General features: G+C 40.3%; 1 long non-coding RNA gene across 1 annotated transcript; it reads right to left on the bottom strand.

Moving 5' to 3' along the window:
• Window positions 1-3,484: 3,484 nt before the first annotated feature.
• Window positions 3,485-17,339, bottom strand: LOC120581603 (uncharacterized). Its single transcript, XR_005647347.1, has 2 exons — window positions 15,458-17,339; window positions 3,485-9,774 (listed from the first exon to the last, which is right to left on the bottom strand). It is a non-coding gene; the product is annotated as an uncharacterized LOC120581603 (long non-coding RNA).
• Window positions 17,340-22,153: the final 4,814 nt, after the last annotated feature.

Here is a 22,153-nt window from a genome sequence, read left to right as displayed (position 1 = left end):
TAATCCTTTCACCTTTTTCACCCAGTCCCTCAACTCCCCTCCCATTTGGCAACCATTAATTTGGTCTCTGTATCTATGAGTTTGTTTTATTTGTACGTTTTTTAGATTCCACATATAGATGAAATCATATGGTATTTGTCTTTCTCTGCCTAACTTACTTCACTTAGCATAATACCCTCTAGGTCCATCCATGTTGTCGCAAATGGCAAGATTCCTTCCTTTTATGGCTGAGTAATACTCCATTGTGTATATATTCAACTTGTTCTTTATCCATTCATCTATTGATGGACACTTAGATTATTTCCATATTTTGGCTATTGTAAATAATGCTGCAGAGAACATGAGGTGCATATGTCTTTTTGAATTAGCGTTTTGGATTTCTTCAGATAAATATCCAGGTGTAGAATTGTTGGATCATATGGTAGTTCTATTTTCAAGTTTTTGAGGAACCTCCATACTGTTTTCCAGAGTGGCTGCACCAATTTGCAGTCCCACCAACAGTGCCTAAGGGTTCCCTTATCTCCACATGATTTATTGATGGTAGTCATTCTGACAGATATGAGGTGATATCTCATTGTGGTTTTAATTTGCATTACCCTAATGATTAGTGATGTTGAGTGTCTTTTCATATGCCTATTAGCCATCTGTATACCTTCTTTGGAGAAATGTCTATTCAGATCCTCTGCCCATTTTTTAATCAGATCGGTTGTCTTTTGGGTGTTAAGTTGTATGAGTTCCTTATATATTTTGAATACTAACCTCTTATTAGATGCATCATTGGCAAATATCTTCTCCCATTCAGTAGGCTGTCTTTTCATTTTATTGATGGTTTCCTTCACTGTACAAAAACTTTATAGTTTGATGTAATCCCATTTGTTTATTTTTTGTTTCCCTTGCCCTAGGAGACACATCCAAAAAAATACTGCTAATAGCAATGTCAGAGAATTTATTGCCTATGTTTTATTCTAGGAGTTTTATGGTTTCAGGTTTTACATTTAAATTTTTAAAGCATTTTGAATTTATTGTTGTATATAGTGTAAGAAGGTAGTACAGTTTTATTTTTTTGGCATGTGTATGTCCTGTTTTACCAACTTATTCTTGAATAGTCTGTATTTACCTCATTGCATATTCTTGCCTCCTTCGTCATAGATTAAATGACCATATAGGCATGGGTTTTTTTCTGGGCTCTCTATTCTGTTCCTTTGATGTATATGTCTGTTTTTATGCCAGTCCCATGCTGTTTTGATTACTATGGCTTTGCGATACCCGAACCCATACTTGTAACTAAGCCCTCAGGTACTTATGACACACATGTTCCATCGGCCACAATTTGAAAAACATTGATGACATAAAACCTGCAGGGGTATATGGCTAGAAACACTTGAGCCTCATCTTGATATAATTGCCATGACAATAAAACTAAATGTCAGGCACAGAGTTAATAATATATACTTGTTGATGATTAATATTCTCAAAGTGAGTTTTAATGCAAGTATGAGCTGGTGTTGTTTTAACTAGGTGAGCACAATTAGACTCTGACTGGGGCCCGCACTTTCAGGAAGACAGGGTTAGTACTGGTGTCTCACGCGTGGCTGCAGGCTTCAATGTTGGGCAGCTGGGTGTGGGACGGAATGAAACAATGCTGCGCACAAGAGCCCAGCTTCAGACCCAGGTTTTCACAGTCCTCGTACTATGGACTATCTGTGTAACATTGAGAAATTTATTCCACTTCTCAGCTTCCTCATTCTTTAAATAGGAACGGTAATGTCAATGCCCGCTTTCTAGGATTGTGTGATATTTTGATGAGAAAATGTTTGTAAAGTGGTTAGTGCGGTTCCTGGAATAGTGTAGGCATTTGAATAAAGAATGAAAAATGGACTTCGTTTTTTAGTCCTCATAGTAGGTTGATTTCATTGTCAGGAGGAAAGCAATGACACCCTAGGGAGTAGAGTTCCAGCATAAGCCTAGAAAAGCTGAGAGCTGAAGATTTCAAGTTTGTGTCATTGTGCATTCAGAGGTATTGCCTTGAATAACATGAGAAATAGTGATGATTGCCTCAGTGGCTAAGGCTACATACTCATAAATAAAAAAAAAAATTTTGAAAAATTATTTTTAATCATTTGGGTGGCATTAGGAAGTAGAAGGGGCTACAAGAAATGGGAGAAGCCATTCGAGTTACTGGGGCCTGTCTACGTTGCATGTTACTACAAATTCACTATTGCTGGGCGAGAGGCAGGTTATTTTCCCCCTGGGGCCATGTCTGCTCTCTAGTTCCTGGCAAAAGCCCCAGACAGAAGCTAGATTCGATGCTCGTGATCTCCAAGGAGCTTTCTTGAATTCTGTCTTCACCAGTGAAGAACTCCTCTAAATTCTAAGATTCTATTGTTCATAACATTTAATTATATGAGGTAATACGTGGAAAAACGTTATCCTGGTGCCTGGTACATACTAACTGCTCTGAAAATACTGGCAATTATTATTACTACTTTGCACTGCTATTTCACTTTCAGTTTTAAAAACACTGAAAATTCTCCTAATAATGCTATAATTGACAAATATCAGTGTACCATTCATTGTTGAGTGATTGTCATCTAAACGTTGCTCCATTTCACTTTACCTTATGTTGGCACTTCGAAGGTACCACTGCCTATCTTTCACCTTGCATAGTTATTTTAATGAGAAGTATGTTCTAATTCTTATGTTTGTTCTTTTCTACAGAATGTCTTTTTCTTTTTTTTTTTTCTGTCTGCCTTCAAGATTTTCTCTTTATTGCAATTTGAATATGCTATGTCTAGGTGTGTATATGTGTTTGTGTTTTTGTTTTGGTATCTATTGTTTAGTGTTCTCTGAATCCTTCTAGCCGTGGTTTGATGTCTTTCATGATTTTTGAGAATTCTTGGACATTACTTCTGTAAATATTTGTTGTACCCCATTCTTGCTCTCCTCTCTTTTTGGGATTCACATTACATGTATGTTAGACAATTTTATATTGTTCTATAGCTTGTGGATGCTCTGTACTTTTCCCTTACTCTTTTTTTCTTTATGTTTAAATTGGAGTTACTTCTATAGATTTATCTTCAAGTGAATTCTTTTCTTCATCAGTTGAGTCAACTGATAAAGGATTTTTTCATCTCTATTATCATGTTAACTATCCCTAGTATTTTCATTTGTTCTTTCTTATGGTTTCACTCTCTTGAAATTTTTGATGTGTTTACCTCATTGCATATTCTTGCCTCCTTCGTCATAGATTAAATGACCATATAGGCATTGGTTGCTGTCCAACTTTTCCACTAGCGCCTTTAACCTATTAATCATAGTAATTTTATATTACCTGATAGTTCTAACATTTGGTTGTTATTTGAACTTAGTTTTATTGCTTTGTCTCTCGAAAGTGGATTTTCTCTCTCTTTTCCTTGTGTCTCAGAAGTCATTTGATAACAGAATAAACAGGCAAATAGTATTTATGCTTGCAAATGAATATGCCTTTTTTTTTGCTAGACTTTTATGTTGATTTACTCTTGTTGGGAATTGAACTAGGTTTGGGTTTTGTCACGGATACCATTATTCTCAGTATATTACCTACTTTGTATTCCTCTAGGCTTACCTTGTATTTAGGGTGGAGATTGAATTGACACAGATTTTTGTAAATATTCCTCTTACACCCTCTACTTTCGGTTTCCTATGAATTAATACCTCAGAGAGGATCTCTTGCCAGGTTTTCACCTCTTTCCCAGAAGTCGATTGTGATAATTTGGCAGTTGGCTGTTTCATAGTTGGCTGGCAGGAGTCAGAAGTGGCATTCCATTCAATCTTGTCCCCTGCCTCTAATTTTTCTCTAAGTACCCTGTAGAGGTCCATGAAGAAGAGTCTGTGAGTGGCTGCAAATTCCCTTCGTGTCTGCATTTCTAGTGGCTTCTAAATTTTCATGATAGCTCACTTAATTTTAGCAGTCAGCTAGAAATTTTAGCCCCAATCTTCTTACCCACTTGTATAGTGACTGTCTTCTTCCCGTGCTCTGCCCAGGAGAACCAGTGCCCATGTCTCCTCAGAGGTACTTTTTTTTTTTCTTAGATTTTAGGCTAGTCAGTGGCCTTGCAAACTCAGTTCTCCAATGGGTTCATTATAGTTATGCTTTCGTAAATCATGCCACTTCTTTCTTACTGTTAAGAGTAACACTTTCTAGGTTTTAACATCCTGAGTAGAAACCAGAAATCCACTTTAAGTTTTTAAGCATATATTTAGGGTTTTTATCTGTAACACAATCTTAATCTGAAACATTATCAATCCATTAATTACAATCGATTACATCTGACTGAAGGTTTTCCACAGCAATAGGGCCCGGTCTTCACAGATGAAACAATTAGAATGTTCTTATTTTGCATATGTCTGAATAGTGAGGCCTCTAAAAGCAATTTATCTCATTTTAATCTTCACTGAACATTGTGTTTAAAAACTTGCTAAAATTCTAACTGTTGTTTATCTAATGTTTAGAACTTTGACAAATAACAGAGTTCTAAATCTCCTGGAAAATTGTGTCTTCAGCTGCCGTTTTCCTTTCATCTGATCATAATGTCCCTCCGACACTTTAAGATATTCTAGTTTAATTCTCATTTTAAGAATTCTCACTGATCTCTAGTTTCGTCAAGACCTTAAAACCTTGACTGTCTTGTGATTTAATTAGTGAAACCAAGGCTGTTCCATGTAAACTAGAAATTCACAGGGATTGATTAAAAGGATAAGCCCTTCCATAATAAACTTGAACATCTATCTCAAGAAATTACCACTTGTAATGGATGTTTTCTGCTTGGCACACTTAGGGAAGGGAAATTTTCAGAGATCTGAACTGTTCACAGTATATATTCTTGGCATTTTGTAGTGGTACTTGCCAGCCACTTCTAACATAAGACTGCTTTAGACCCAGAAAAAAAGTTAAGTCACTTTGACCAAAATCTTCATCTCAGATCTTAATCCACCTGTATTATAAAATACCATTTCCACAGCTGGAAAAATTTTATTCTAACGCAGTAAACTTTTAAGAGTTAGCATATATCGACTAGATACTGGGCACCAGGCACTCTGCTAAGAACATTCTAGCACAATTCTATTTAATTTTCATAACATCATAGTGAGATAGATAATATTTACCTCCATTTTACAGAAGAACCAATTGAGGCATAGAGAGGGTAAGACACAACCCCAGGTTCTCAAGGCTAGTGAGTAGAAGAGCCAAGTGCTGCTCCTAGCTATATAGAATGCTGTGCTTACAGCGCGATGTCTGTATTTTAACACCTGGATCAGTGTGATATTGAAGAAAAGAGCACTGTACTGAGAGTCCTCCTACTTGGATTCCAAAGCTAATTTATAGTGATATGCAACGGTCCTCCTGGTCAAACTACTTCTTGCTCCCAGCCTCAATGACTTAGATCTGTTGAGAGGAACCAGATCAGGTGATCTTTCAGACTCTTCTAATTCAGGAACTGGCCTAAAAATCAGTAAGTAAACTGCATCAACTCATTCATATGAGGCTAAGAATGATCTTCCCTTGCCCCTGATGTTTGCATTTTCAAAGAGGAAATACCCAAGGAACCAAAGAGCCAAGTATTCATTAATTGAGGCATTTAAAGACTTCAGGCGAGAGGAACTGTGCCATCACTTACTTTACATGTAATGCCCATCCTGTCTTTCTTGCTCTTTACCAGCTTTCCTTTCTCATGTGTTCATTCTGTTTATTGTTCAGCTAAAGATTCTACCAACCATATGCTAAAATCCAGGCTATACGAAAGATCATTTTTAAATGTAAGAATCCAAAATGCCAAAATTAAAAACAAACTTAGCGAAGGAAGGGGGCAGAAGACCTTGCTGTGAGTCCATAGGAAGAGAAAGATTTGAGTAAATACTGCCAATCACAGTGTTACCCATTTCCTGGCACCTGTTTTCATCCTAATGTCTAAATGACACTAGAAACGGTCAAGTTTATACTTCCCCCTAGTACACAGTCAACGAAGTAGAAATTGTTGTAGTATTTTTCAGCATCTTCATGAGCAGACTGGAAAGCCTGGATGGAACAGTTGACAACTTGTGAATAACCCTCTTCTGAGACAAAGAAAAAATGTACTTTCATTGTGATGTACACCTAAAGCACTGCTGTTTCACAGTTCACTGGCATAAAGTTACCTGCTCCAATTGTCTCTTGAGTAAACCCAAATTTTAGCAGAATCATTTCTACAGTAAGTCAAATCTATAGTATTCAAGAGCTTAAGCTTGGGCATAAGACAAACCTGGATTTGAACTTGCACTGTCCTTTACTAGTTGTGTATCCCCAGTATGTTTAACTTACTTTTCAATTCCCTTCTCTGTAAAACAATGGAGGCAGGATGGTATTAAAAAAAAAAATTCAACTAAGTAAACTAAAGTTCTTATTGGCTTTATTCATCAATTCATGAATCAGGCAGCATCTAATCTAGCCGATAGAAGTGCCAGGGAGCTGTACAAAATGGAAGATTTTTCCAAGCAGAAGGGAGCAGGAACGAAGAAGTTATACTAGGCAAAAAAAAAAAAAAAAAATGGATTGGTTATTTCAAGGTCACTTACTTTTTGGAGATGGCAGGGGTCTATTGGGCAGATTACCTCACTAATGTTGATCAGGTGATTCCTGTTCGACTGGTTTAAGATTCTATGTCTGGGAGACCCAAAACTGTAATTAAACCTTGATTTGGTGATGTGGGGCCTAGTGTAAGCCACTCCATTTGGGGCCTTTTGTCTTATTTTTGCCAATAATAAATTGATAATAAATTGACAATACTATTTCGTAGACTGATTGTGAGGGTCAAGTGGGATGTTGCATTTAGAGCAGCAGCCTCTGTTTAATGGCAATAATAATTTGGTATTTTAAAGTTGGTTTTGGTGCCTTCTAAAGTTTCAACATTTTATCCTTCCTCTACAATAATTTATTTAAAAATTATAAGCCCTAGAGCTTGATAGACCAACTAATCTGAATGTTTCCGCTTGAACAAAAGGGCCAAGTGACATTTTTTTGACATCATAAAGTTAATGGTAATTCTTAAACTAGCTTTTACTTTATCTGCTTCCCAGATCCTCATCCTTTGTCCCCCTCTAGTAATCAAAAAACTGTATCCAAAAGTATAATTTTTTATGGTTAGGTAGCAGTTAAATTTATTAGTCCTGGAAACAGATCTAAATTCAAATACAGGTCCACCCAGACCCTGACTATATAACCCTATGGATGTTATTTTACTAATTCATGCCTCAGTTTCCTCATCTGTAAAATAACGAATAAAAGACCAATTGGCCAAGACAGTCACAAGCTCTGGAATGAGACAGACAATGAACAGTCGTTATGATGTGACAGCTGGTGAGGGATGGCCCGGCTGCTATGAGAGCAAGTGGGCACCAGGCAAGAGTCCCATTCTGAGAGCAAATGCAGCAGTGGATCCTGACTGCTGGACTTGGAAGCTTGTTTCCACCACTTCTTGCCTGTGTAACTCAGGCAGGGCACTCCAACTTTCTATCCTCAGTGTCCTCATCTCTGAAATGGGAATCAAAAGAGTAGCTACCCCCACAGAATTGGTATGAGGATTGAATAAGTCAAAACATTTAGAACTGAGTGTGCCACTTAGCTATCAACAACGCTTATTTGGATTTTATTTAATCATATGCCATCTTGTTGATTTAAAGGGAAAAAAAGTCTATGCTACTTTTCCAAAATACACGCAAAACATCTGACTTGGATCTCTTACTAGATTCTCAAAATCCTATAGCCTACTTCTCATCAAACATTTCCATTCGCATGTCTGGCATTATAGTTTATATGCTCCAACTTGTCTTACATTTAAGACCTGTAGTTCTAGAGATTTCTCTACCTCAGCCAGTGGTAACTCCATCTACCCAAGTACTCAAACTAAAAACATGGCAACCCTCCTAGACTTTTCCTTCCTTCTCATTCTTACTTTCCATGGCTAAACAGTCACTGGATTCTGTCACTTTTTATCTCTTAAGTCCCACATTCACCCAAACACATTTGAAAGAGTGAGTCCCAGAAAGAGCCCCAGTTCTTTCATACGTACTAGAGCTGCAGATAACAATGAGCAGACCTACTGGCCCCTCGCCATCAGAACTTACAGCTTAATGGGTGAGATGGATATTTAATGAATAATGGGAGGTATTTCTCACTTAACTGTAAGTCGTGTTAAGTGCTATGGAGGAAAAGCACAGAATTTAATGACTTAAATTGAAAAACCTGAGGCCCTGACTGAGCCAGAGAGATTTGTTGGCAGAGTCTGGAACAAACCAAAGGCTTCCCGAGCTCTTGAATTGGAGACGTTTACCCCAATCAGCCTTTTCTTATCCAGACCAAAGCATCTCCTTGGCCACAGAGGAGACTGTTGGTTGAAAGAACATGTTCTCATCATTGTGGTAGCAGGTCAACATAATGGCTGGCGTCAAAATTGGAGGGTGCGTTAACATCGATTGTGGTGACATTTTACGTCCATAGAATCACTAAATCCTGTTGATTTTACTTCCTAAACACCTCTTGAACCTATCCATTTCTCTCCATTCTCATTGCCAAGGTAGCATTACTTCTCATCAGATTATTGCCACAGCCACCTCCTCATAGCCCAACATCCTTTTTAAAGTTCCCAATACCAGCATGCTATGTTTATTTTTTTATTATTTTTTTTTCAATGAGCATTTGACTATGTTCCTCAGTGGCTTAAGAAAAATCTAATATCCTTAACCATACTGAAATGTGCCTGCATCCGAAGTCCTGGCTTTAGAGCTGCCTTTTTTCCATCTCTCTTCTTCTTCAGCCACAGGCGACAGTTTGCCTTCTTCCACTTCCTTTGGACCTTTACATATGATGTTACTTTTCTACCTGGGAAACTCTTGCCCAAGCCTCCTTACTTTAAACCTTGTCTTGCACAAACAGCATTTCTTCACAGGGGCGTTTGACAGCCAGTCCCCAGCTCTCACCACACACACTCCCCCAAAGATTCTCAATTTCAGTGTGCAAAAGCAGGAGCTAAGGAGTTTGTTAAAAACGTAGCTTCACTAGGCCGTCCCCAAAGTATATATGGGTTGATCTAGGCATTTTGCATTTTTACTAACACATATCCCCGGGGGTTTCTGACCAGGTGGCTCTCAGAACCATTGAGAAGTCCTGCATGATGGTGGCTCCTCCTGCTGTGTGGTGTCAGAGTACCTTTTTAAACTTCTCCATGGAATTCTGCATTTTTAAGAATTATTCCTTTTATGTCTATAGTCCCTGCTAATTTAGGACAGGGTCCTTGTCTGTGTTGTTCAGCCATAATCCATAGCAGAGTGGGTCCTGTATAAATATTTGTTAAATTAATGATAATTCCTTACCTTTGTAGAACATGATAATTCATGAAGAGCACTCACTACATGTAAATCAGGAAAACAGGGGCCTGAGAATAGATGGTGTATCCCACTGCTTGTAGGCACCGTGCTTGAAATCCTGGGAGGCCCCTGGCTCCTGAAGGATGGCTAATCTGCTTGTTAAAGCTCATTTATTTCAGCTGCCTCCACACAGGTCGCTTCCTTCTCCTCCTCCACACGCTCTGGTGACACTTAAGCCCTAATTGAACAGTGAGGTTTCCGTCACCTTCCAGTGGCTCTGCTGATGAGCTGTCAAAATAGAAAACACCAGGGACAAAACGCTGCCACCAGTGAAAAGACGAGAGGCTCTCGGCGATCTCAACTGTTCACTGCAGCTCTGTGCTCTGAGGGGCCAACCTTTAGGGGTAAAGAGAAAGATGAGGAAGTTGAATCAGTATTCGGAAGGCATCTTTTCCTTCTCCACAGAAGCATTTAGCTAGGAAAGGGCAGAGGTAAGATACATAAGGTCTCAAACCCACCTCAGGTTACCAGGAAGCAGCAATTCTCCCCGGTCACACTCTGGTCACTGTGATGTGGTACAAAGTTTAAAAAGCTCGGAAAGATCTGAGTTAAACCCTGAATGAATCAAGGTGTGTGACAGTGGGTTGTTAAGTGGAGAGTCAGAACTATCAAAAATGCAAGTTCCTGAGCCCACCCCTATAGATTGTGATCTAGTAGATCTTGGGTTGACCTAAAAAATTCCATTTTCAACAAGGACCTCTCCTAGTAATTTGAATGTAAATAGTTCTCAGATCGTGCCATGAAACACTGATATTTTTACTCAGACATATTAGGTGCTGTCTCTGATCCTCAGTTTCCTCAACTGCAAAACGGAGCTGAAAACTCCAGCCTGACCTACTTCACAGGGTTGTTCCAGGAGATGGTGAATTTTTTGAAAGTTATAAAGCGAGAAACATCTAGAGATTGTTACTTGCATTTTTGATAAGGGGTAACAATTATTTCTAGGAAACATGAATTGTAATAGATGCTTTCTAAATATAATAATGTAACCCAAAGGAATAGCTTAGCAAATTGGAGTTTAAAGATCTATTTAGTTTATGAGGGATAGGACAGATCTGTCTTGATTTATGTTCTGTCCCCAGTGTCTTATTTGAAGTAGATACTAAAAAATACTGTTAAATGAGAAAAGGAAATGCTAGCTCTTTGATAACTAGTAGTTGACTTGCCCCTCAACTTCCACCTGATGTTTGCTCACTTCCACTGCCAGCACAGGGTCAGCCCCAAATGTGCAAAGCACAAGGGACCTCCATGAACACTGACTCTACTGACACAAGGCCTCTCTTTACTGGGCACCAGCATCCTGCTTAGCATTGTTCTAGGCTGTGGGGTCACCTGTGCTTTGGATTTGTCTTCTGGACAAATCATAAGACAGAGCCACAGTTTGGGGACAGAGGAGGCTTTCTCTCCAGTCTTCTTGTTGTGTGACCTAATCGAGTGTCTCCTTGCAAACGTCTTGCTCCTTCAAAGAAAGGTGCAGTGGGATCCTTAGCTGAGTGGCAGAGATAAAGACCCCCACGTCCTCTGAGGTTACCAGTCTCCCTTCCCCCAGGCCTCCCTTTCACACTTACCTGTACTCTGGCACTTGATTAGTCCACAGCACAGACAGAATTTTGCAAACCTGCTCTGTGTTCAATAAAAGGCAATGTGCCAGGTAGAAAACACAGAGAAAGAACAGGTGGGCGGTTTCAGTCTGCAGGGGCAGAGCAGGGAGACCTGCTGACTGCAGCAAGGGTGGCTAAATTGCCATGGCAACGAGCAAGCTGATCACTTCTGCTCCATCACCCACTCCATAGCCACAGCCTTCATGAAGACAAAGGGAACACGTCCCTCCTGAGGGCTTTGATATTAACGCAGGGGCTGCTTTCTCTACAAAATGCCTAAATTTCTGGTCTATTTTAGAGTTTTGTCATTCTCTTTCAGATTTCTTTGAAATCTCAAGGAATCAATTAAACTACAGACAATACTTTTGTAATAAAGGGTAATATTTTCCTTTTTAAGCTCTATAGAACTGTTTCTACTTATTTATTTGATAAATATTTACCGAATGTAAAATTAATAAGAGACATTCTATCTTCAAGAGCTAACAGTCTAGAAGGAAAATAAGACATGAGAAGAAATCACTGTAATTCAAAAAAGAGTATGCCCTGGAAAGTTCCTTTGCTTTCACAGATTTAATACTCATTATTTCAGCAACTCAAAAGTTATTGCAATGGCCCATGGCATGACAGAATTTGAGATGATTGAATTCCCTGTGGGGTGCAACTGGCATGTGATTGATCAGAATGAATCACATCACTGGTAAATGAACCAAGCTGCCCTCCCCCCACCTCCCCATAGCATTGTTGCTTTCTATTCATTGGTATCTATATAGCTACTATCTATAAACATCTAAAGTATTAAAAAAAACACTTTAATTTTAAAATTCTGACTTTTATATGAAAAGCGATACAATGATATTCTTGGAGATATCACGGTCCCTTTGAAATGTCAAGGAATTTATTCCACTGATAAAGGGTATTGGATATTTAAGAAAGGAAAAAGTTCATTTGGTAGAGAAAGTGGATGTTTTGAGAGGTGCTGTATGGAGTAAGTGGCATTGAAATTGGCTTTGAAGGGTTTCGACATAGGACGTGGTAAGGGCAGGGGTTTTGCTATTGCAAAGAAGGTCATAACATGTGAAGAGATTGAATCAACAAGGAAATACCACTACATTCCTGTTGAAATAGCTAAGATACAAAAAAGGCGGTATCAAATGCTGACAAGGCTGTAAAACCCCCGTTCATCACTGGTGGGAATGCAAAATGATACTGGAGAAGACGGTTTGTCATTTCCTCCCACAGATAAGAATAGTCCCAGTTCTAGGGACCGGATGTTTAAAGCAGCTTTATTCATAGTCACCAGTAAGTGCAAGCAACCAAGGTGTCCTTCAGTAGGCAAGTGGGTAAACAGGGCGAGGTACATTCACACAGTGGAACATTATTTAGCAATGAAAAGAGATGAGCTATTAAGCCACAAAAAGATGAGGAGGAACCTTAAATACAAATTGCTGAGTAAAAGCAGCCATTTTAAAGGACTGTTTACTTTATAATTTTCATTATATGACATTCTGGGAAAAGGTCAAACTGTAGATAGAGGTAGTGAAAGGTCAGTGGTCCCCAGGCTTTCAGGGGGAAAGGACAGACTTGAAACACAGGGGAAATTGTCACAGCCAAGAGGAGCCTAAGAAAACATGGTATGTATTTCATTCCATGGGCCATTGCAATAACTTTTGAGTTGCTGAAATAATGAGTATTAAATCTGTGAATGCAAAGAAACTTTCCAGGGCACACCCTTTTTTGAATTACAGTAATTTCTGCTCATGTCTTGTTTTCCTTCTAGACTGTTAGCTCTTGAAGATAGAATGTCTCTTATTAATTTTACATTTGGTAAATATTTATCAAATAAATAAGTAGAAACAGTTCTATGGGGTTTAAAAAGGAAAAGATTTCAAATAAATGTATTGTGATATCCTGGATGGGTTCCTGGGTAGAAGGACATTAGGTGAAAACTAAAGAAATCTGAATAATATATGGACAGTAATTAATAATAATGTATCAGTATCAGTTCATTAGTTGTAACTACTGTGCCATTGTAATGTAGGATGTTAGTAACAGAAGAACGTGTGTGTGTGTGTATGTGTGTGTGTGTGTGGTGTGTGTGTGTGTGTGTGTGTGTGTGTAGGGAGTATATGAGAACCCCTTACATATCTTAACTTTTCTGTAAATATAAAATTGTTCTAAAAAAGTTGTCTACTTAAAAAAAAATAAACTAAGAAAAGGGCGGGGGGGAGTGTCGAGGGAATAGTAAATATTGTAAATAGTGAACACTGGAGTTGGGCTGGGACAGGAACTGTGTGTGGTACATTGGTGGGAAATCAGACAGGGGCATATCATGGAAGGCATTAAGTGGCAAACAGTAGAGGTTGGCTACACTCAAACCATTCACAACCCATTTTTCCTTTGCCTACTTTTACTGCGGAAGCTAGAAAAATGAAAACCTTCCCTGCATTAAGGAATGAATAAATGGCAGTTATAATGAGAAGTCTAAGAAAAAGAGAAAGCTTCTGTTTTCCTGAAAAATAGGTTAGGAGTCACTATTACTACCACTTCGACCTTACTTGCTTTGAATACATGCATGCTGCCTTACAGTACAGTCACCATCTTAGAGTCGTGAGGCTATAAGGCAACGTGGGAAGGACAGTGAGGACTGAGATCGAAGGAGGTTCTGTCTTTGATACATCTTTTAGCACCTACTGGATCAAGCCAGCTGCCCTCCAGGCTTCTTATGTGACCTAATCGAGGGTCTTCATTACCTACCTGATGCTGAGTCTGAAGGTGAGAATAGAATGACTTGAAGGTGAGAATAGAGAGATGGTGGGGAGCTCAGCTTAGCATTTTATTCATGCACTCAGCCACGCATTCGCTGCCATTCACCATTGAGGCATTTAGGTTTCCCAGTTCAGCCAGTAAATTAACAGTCGACTATGTGCTAGGCATGGTTCTAGGTTCCTAGACATGCTAGGAAACTAAGCAGGTTTCCTGTTCTTGTCAAATGTACATAGTCTTGGGAGACAGATAGATCACTCAGCTGAGTGGTTTTAAATGCTAAGAAGAGACATGAAGCAGGGGGAGAAGACGGAGATGAGTGTGTTTCAGGTAGGTTGGTTAGGGAAGTCCTCACTGCTAAGTCTGCACTTGACAAGAAACTTAAACAAAAGGGAGAAGGCCACGTGCATGCCTAGGGAGGCCGAGGAAACAGCGAGGGCAAAAGCCTCAATGCGCTCGAATCATCACAGTGTTTGAGGAACAGCAAAGGGGCAGCAGCTCAGATCAGAGTGAAGTGAGAGGAGGACAGGTGGCAGGATGTCATGTCAGACAAAAAAAAAAAAATGGGACCAACTCATAGAGGGCCTTAGACAGGCCATGGTGAGGACTTTGACTTTTACTCTGAGTGAGCTACAAAGCCATTGGGTGATTTTTAGGAAAGAACTCATTGGATATAACTGAGGTTTTAACAAAATAGACAAAGGAACGCCAGTTAGGACTTGCCATTGCAATAACTCAGGCAACAGGTAATGGTCATTTCAACAAGAGTGATGGTGAAGGTAAGCAGCAGCAGTCAGAGTCTAGAAAAATTGTTTCTGTGTCTATTTCATCTTGTAAACTAAATTGCAAGGTCAGAATGAACAAGGAACCTATCTTAAATTTCTTTCACATCTTCCCTAGTCCTGACACGTTATGTATGGTCGTTAAAAACAGGTTGAATCGTGGAGTAAAATCCTGAACAGTTCTTGAGGGGAAAAATATGGGGGAGAGAGGAAGGAGGAGGTTGGCTTGATGGATGCTGAGGATATAGGCATTGCCTTATTCTTCCTTTGAGCCCATCTGGCCAACCATTCAGAAAAAGCCTCTGCATTCTGAGTCCAGCTCAGCTAGAATTGACTCTGCACGTTCCTGAAAACTGTGCCTACGAGAGGTGGGTGCCATCTCTAAGGCTAAGTGGAAGCAGTGTGGAAAAATCTTGTTGGAAGTGTGTCGGAAGATACAATTCCCCAGCCCTCAGTGATTCATGACTGCTTAAATATGCGGCTGAGAAAACGTATGATCAATTTCCTGTGAGTGTGATTCGTGAGAGTTATTTGGGGCAATCAACAAGTTATTCTGCAAGGCTTGTTCTCAGGCACAACTCTAATTTTGTTTAATGAGAGTTTTTCTGAAGGCCCTTGGAACATGATCTTCTATTATGTAGATAATCAGCAGAACCTGCTCATCCCTTAATGCAAGCAGCTGAGACCAAGAGCCATAACAGCCGAGATAAAATCATGGCTTTACTACATAGTGCATTAACTGGATAGAAACTGCATCCTGAGGTCATAAGCAGTTATTAGCCAGTTAATGACAACCGCAGTCAAATCATTACATTTACATTTGATGAATAGGAATGAGGCCTTCGTTGCCTTTTCAGCACTTAGACTACTTACTGTAGAGTTTTGATATCCTGAGCAGTAGAATTTCCAAAATTAAAAAGACCAATCATTCCTCCATTTACCTCGAAGAAACATAGTAAATGAATATAAGTAAAAAAAATTACGTAAGTTTTCCTAGACTGTTCTGCCTTCTAATGGTATCTGTATATTCCTAAAGTGCTTATATCTCGTTGGAGATGGGACTGAGACCAGAACCAGCCTCCTGAATACGCAGTCGTGCAACTCTGGGTCATTTAACGCTTCCAAACTTCCGTCTTCTAACCTGTTACGTAAGGAGATGGGACTGGCTCATCTCCAAGCGCTTTCTTAGAGATCTTCCTTGCTATGGCAGTGAGACTTTATTCTGAGTGACGGTAACAAATGAACACTTAGCCTTTGCATGTTCTCTCCTGTGCTATTTTTTCAATAAATATTTCATATACAGTCCTATTTTATTAAATGATCCCTGAAATTGAGAAATGTAAAATGCTGGTTAAACCTCGCAATAACCCTTCTCCTCCAGTGGTAGACACAGATTAATCCACAATATATTGTTTTTGGTGGATTTAACACCCAAGGATATGTACTTTGAACCTGTTTCCCAGTTTATTTGACTAAGGGCTTCGGCTTTAATTGGAGCTATTTGGACTAGGACAAAATATTTGCTCAGGCAAGCTTCCTGAGAAGTAAAGAAAACAAAATGTGATCCATAAATATCATTGAAAGGTACACATGTTCAGCAGCCTTCTGTTTAGAAAAGAAATTAGTGAACTTGAAAATTCTCTTTCCTCATCATAGTTATTAGCCCCAATTTGAATTTGTCCGCATAGGCTGTGTGCTTGGGTATATAAGAGATGTATGACTCTGGGATACAGTTTTACATATATATGACAGCTATATGACAGCTAACAAGCATTTGCTAAGGTTCATTTATCACTGTGTGTCCAGGACTCAATAAGTTACTGATGGCACAAGTACAATAGGAAGAGGATGGCAATGTGATCATTGATTGTCCTCAGGATTCAGAGGTTTAGTTGACACTGTAAGACTAAGTAATCAGAGGAAAATGGAAGCGCACGTAACCCATACTTGTTTGTCGAGTTCTGACAATAAACGTTACTGGGGTCATCTGCACAGGTGGGAGAGTTAGGGAAGGCTTCCTTGGCGTCAGGGGACTTTAAAGGAGGCAGGAGTCTTGAGATGGTGATGAGGAAAGGAAAGGAAGGACCTCTAGATACAGGAAAACCTCATCTTCGGATGTATACTTTAAGCTCTTTAAAGAAACGTCTCCTTATAAAATAGTTATATTGACAATCATTTCCCCGATTACTTCCTGTTCTGCTTTCTAGAATGGGAAGAAACAGGATTACATTGATGGTGCCAGTTCTCATGGCCTGCTCGCTCAGTTCAAGCCACCGCAATTGTAAGGCGCCCCCTCCCCCAGTGTCCCTCCTCACTCAAAAGGCCAGCGGAGACAGTTCTAGAAGTACTGTGCATTTCCTTCCCCTGTCCTCTTCCCGAATTGCCTCACTTCCTCTTCCTACTTAGCCTGCTCCTACCTTATACTCCAATGTGTTAGAATCAAAAAGGACTTCTCAAGCAGTAGACACAATGGAAGGATTCAGCTGGGCCTGACACACAAAACACACAACAATCCTTGTGCTCTTTGATCCTAAGGTTGTAACTGTCCCTCAAAGTTGGTGACATTATCACCTGAGTAGACCGTGGGGACTGGGGAGAAGGGATGAGATGATAAGAATAGTATTCTAATTCAATGTCGAAGAACTCCTGCCTTATGACTGACATTTATTGACTGGTTAACAGAAGTGGAATTGTAACCATATTTCCGTGGTCTCGCTTCAGGAGCTGCTGAGCGCGTGTGAGACACTCACGCAATTATGCAGTGTTTAGGGGTAGATATGGGAGATTGCAAGCATGGGTGAAGCCAACTTCCTTGAGGTTAAGGAAGTTTTCGTTGTATAGGTTAGCCCAGCTTAGCATCATAGTTGAAAACCGTGGTTAGCTTGGAGACAAGGAAACTTAAGACGTGATATAATCTGTCTGAGCTCCGATGCGCTGATCAGGGACATGTCAGTGCCCATCTCCCAGGGGGGGTGTCTGTGATGATAATGCAGGAAAAGCACTGTGCAGAGCGCCTGGCACATAGTCCTTCATTAAGTGTTAGCTGCTGCTGTTAGCGATGATGGTGTGTGTGAGCCTAGTGCAGGAAGATGCCACGAAATTCCCTGCTCTGAGTCAGCCTTGCCAGTTATTCTGTGGAACTGGGTTAACGGCTATCTATGTGAACACAGTTTTCAAAAAGTGGGAAATGGGTGCCAGAAGAGTATTTTCTTTTTGTGGCACCTCACAGATCTGTTTAGAACCTGAAATGAAATAATGAACATAACTGTGCTTTGTAAACTCTAAAAGTACTCTGAAACTGTAGTTGCTTTGTCTTGAGCCGTACATCCCCCGAGGCCTGGACCCGCCCAGCCTCGGCTGCTTCTCCGTGAGCATCTCCTGCGCCTCCTTCAGGGTCCCAAAAGCTCGACGTGAAAGGACTGATTAAAAGTGCCCGGTGATTTGTTTGGCAGACCACATGCAGTATTGTGTTTGGGAGGCGTGGAAATCTAATCAGATTTTCTGACTCATGAGACTGAGTAGTTCCAAATATGATTTTTCTGAGCCTCTCTCTGGAGCGGCTGATTGGGCCAGTGGTGAGATGGTGTCAGCCTGGCGTCAAGAGCAGGTGGGGCAGAAGAGAGAGCAATCAGTGGGAAACCCAGGGAGCAGGGACCTCATTGTAGCCTGCTGACTGCTTTTACAGTTTTCTGAGCTTTGCGGTAGTAAACTCTGAAACAGGGCTCATTCTGGAGGAATGGCCAATAGCCAATGCTGTTAGTAACAGAGAATGGAATTTAAATTCTTTTATGTAGTGAGGATGCCTGGGGAGTTAAAATGTAATATACATTTCAGCAGGTGATCTAATTCATTCCCAAACCTGGTGCTTCTTGCCACCTCAGTAAGTGCAGCCCATTATCTGCTGCAAGAAGAAGGAGGCAGTGGGGGGTGGGGTCGACAGATGTAAACTGCCTTGTCAGGATCAAGTGCTGCAGAGTGATGGCAGGCTTCTTTCCATGTTAGTTTACGTGTGCAGATAAATTTCCTGAGCTTGGCCCGAACCCCATGGATCCTTTCAAATCAGCGGCCGCTATCAGGCTCAAATTTATATCATAAGAAAGGGTGCCTTCTAAGCCCAGAGTTTTCTGTTTCTAAACTTTCTGGTTTTTAAGAATAGGAATTGCCTTCCAGGGCGGTGCTGTGTTGTGGGTGGGACTAGTGAGATGGCTCACTTTACAATGAACCCACGTGTGCACTGAAGGGGCTGTACCAGTCTTAAGATTGGTACATTCGTTTTTATTAAGTCATGTCATTTAGAGGCCAAGAGGTCTACAGAAGTATTCAGGAGCCACTATAAAGTGGGAAGAGAAGAAAGAGAAAGGTCGAATCGGATGGGAAGCCTCTGACTTCAGCTTACCTCTGGCCCACACTGTAATCACACAGCAGTTCGACTACGTGCATTTGTTCATTGTATTGTGGCCCCTCACAAGGTTTTCTGTAAAAAAAAAAAAAAAGGGATTCTACTCAAGGGGCCTGGATGAATTAAATCATTTTATGTCGCTGCTTGTGATCTTTGATAGTTCTTTCTTGGTTGCCTCTATTGTACTTTCTGTCTTGTCTGGGTCTAGCTCAAATCATAAGTGCTCTGAGGCAGAGGGAGTCAGGACACTGTGCCCTATTCCTGCCCTCTGTTATCACGACTTTGAAGAAACCCCTTTCTCCACTTGACTCTTCCCCCAGTGATGCTAGGCGTCATTTTTCTGTGGCTACTTCAGGTGTATGGCTTTGGCATAGCTAAGAGTGGCCTTTGGTTTATGTGTAATTCCTAGTACCTACTGTAAAACTATTCATTTCTGGAAAGTTATGGGTTTCTGGTATTCCCTCACCACTGAGGGTGTGAGCTGTTGGATAACATCAGTGATTTTTTTATACATTTTTGTTTTATTTGTTAGTAACAGAGGCTTTTTTTTTTTTTTTTTTAAATGGAACGTTACATGGAAGCTTTTATCTCTAGCACAAGAAGTTGGAGCTGCTGTGTTTGGAAGGTGGGTTCGAGGAGCCAGAGTCCCGGCTATTCTTTCTTTCCTTCTGATTCCCACGGTGGTCCACAAGGCGTCCTTGTGGGGAGCCTGGAACACGCTTTGGGGATGACGGCTGGATGGTTCCCGGGGTCACTTCTAGTTATGTTCCATGAATCTTCACTGCAGCTCACTGGGATCAGCTGAGCATAATGCCATTAGAATGTCTGCGTTAATCAGGCTCTTTGGAAGGTCTCTCATATGTTGCTTTTTCCAGGTGGTACTTTAATGAGGAAATTTTGCCACTTGTGACAACATGGATGGACCCAGAGGGCAGAATGAGGAAAGGGCTATTTTTCTGGGGATGTCTGAATTTCTTACCTTGGGAGGATAGTTTTGCTAGATACATACGATTCTTTCAGCACTTGGAGTATGTCATACCACTGCCTTCCGGTCTCCATGGTTTCTGTGGACAAATCAGCAGTGATTCTTACTGAAGATCCTTTGCACATGATCAGTTTCTTTTGCTGCTTTTAAGAGTCTGTCTTTTATTTTTGACAGTTTAGTTGTTATGTGTCTGAGTTTGTATCTCTGAGTTTATCCTTCTTGGAGTTTATTGAACTTCTTAGATATACTTTTAAGCATTATTTCTTCAAATGTATCCAATGTCGGGGCTTCCTCAAGGATGCTCTTTGTTGAATACTCTTCACCATAGTATATGGGCTACAGTTTTCTGTATCTCTGTATATCCAATTTAAAAGGAAAAACAAAAGCATGAGACATTGTGGCAACTCTGGAAACCAAGTTCTTCCCCCTGTCCAGGGTTTGTTGTTGTTTATTTGTTGAGTGACTTTACTGAATTCTCTGCTCAGTTAAATTAGTTGTCAGCTAATAATTGAATAGAGATTTCCTTAAATTCTTAGGACTGGTAAGTCTTCCAGTTGTTGCTGAGGAGCTCAGTGTACATGCTGGGGCACACTAATGCTCTGCCAGCAGTTAACAACCTCAACTTAGCCTTCTGCTTCTCCTGCTAAAACTCAAAGGTAGACAGAGGTGAGAGCTTACAGGCTTCTTTGGTGCTGCTTGAGGATTTATGTAGCCCTCAGCATGCGCACAGCCCTACGGGCATACGCACGACTGTCTAGATTCTGTGGAATGTGTCAGTACTTTTAAAGTCCCCTTTGGACATCTCATTCCCCAGATTTTCTTTTAAGTTTTTTGGTTAGCCTGTCATTTCCCCCAACTCTTATCCACTGCCTCAAACTTTGAGCTCCATTTATATCAAATAAAGATAGCCTTGCTAAGTAAGGTCCTCCAGGAAATCACCAAGCAGATCAAATAATGGCAAATTCTCTAATAATGGGATTTCGAAAGAGTTCCAGTCTTATTCTCTTCCCTCTAGTGGTTGCCAGGCTACTGGTTTTCACCATGATGGCAGGCTGTTGGCTTTCAAGGTTGATGTAGTACTGGGGACAGTATGCAAACAGGACAAGTTCAAATGCCATAATGCTCACTGTTCTTATGTGAACATTTCTAGAGTTTCTATAAGACTTTAATTTTCAGAGTTCTGAAAAAGTTGATCCTGACAATTTATGCTAGTGTTTTGTTGCTTTTATGGAGGAGAGGACTTTCAGACATCTTTACTCTGCCATTTTTGCTGATGTACTTCTTTCACGTTAATCTACTCCTGTGGCACCAGAGAAGATGTGAGCACAATGATAACAGAATGGAATCGCCTCCACTAAGGGCAGGAACTCTAATCACTGTGGGATCAACAGTAGGAGATCGTGGTTTGAAAATGAGATTATGGAGGAGTGCAGTTATTGCTGCTCATATGGTCTAGGGAATGAGGAAGAGAAAAAAAGACCGGAGAAAGAAAAAAATTGGGGAACTGAAAGGCCAGGGAGCTGCAAAATCCCCTCTGGTGAATTTTTACTTCACTAAAAATTAATCCAGGAGAAAGGTTAAACAGGGAAAGAGAGTGAACACAGACTCATCTGACAAATGAATTGAGGAGGAGGTACCATGTATTTGTGCACAATAATGTAAGATTCAGGTAAGGGGTTTAGGTAGAAGGAACAGAAAATCCGGAAGTAGCAATAAAGAGCAGGGAGGACACTTTCGTGACCTCAGGCTTCTGGTAGGAGGTCTGGTGGGAGTGGGGGGTGGCGGGGAAGAAGACTTCAGAGGGAGCAGCATCCTCAGGAGCGATCCAGGCACCTATTAGAGTAAGAAGGTGATGAACAGTTCTATCTTTTTTCATTTAGAGTTGACACACAATATATACTCGTTTCTAGTGTACAACATAGTGATTAAAACAATAAGTTATATAAACATAACTTGCAATAAGTCTAGCACCCATCTGACACCACGCATAGTTAACACAATATTACTGACTATATTCCCTATGCTGTACTTTACATCCTTACGACTTTTTATAACTGGCAATTTGTACTTAACCCCTTTACACCCAGACCAACCTCCCTCTCATCTGGCAGCTATCAATTTGTTCTCTGTATCTACAAGTTTGTTCCTGTTTTGTTTTTAAGATTCCATACAAGTGACTTCATAT

The sequence above is a fragment of the Pteropus medius genome, unplaced genomic scaffold, assembly GCF_902729225.1.
Source record: "Pteropus medius unplaced genomic scaffold, Ma_sr-lr_union100, whole genome shotgun sequence".
NCBI lineage: Eukaryota > Metazoa > Chordata > Mammalia > Chiroptera > Pteropodidae > Pteropus > Pteropus medius.
Note: the sequence above shows the minus strand (reverse complement) of the source record. Positions and strands in the feature narration are given on the sequence as shown.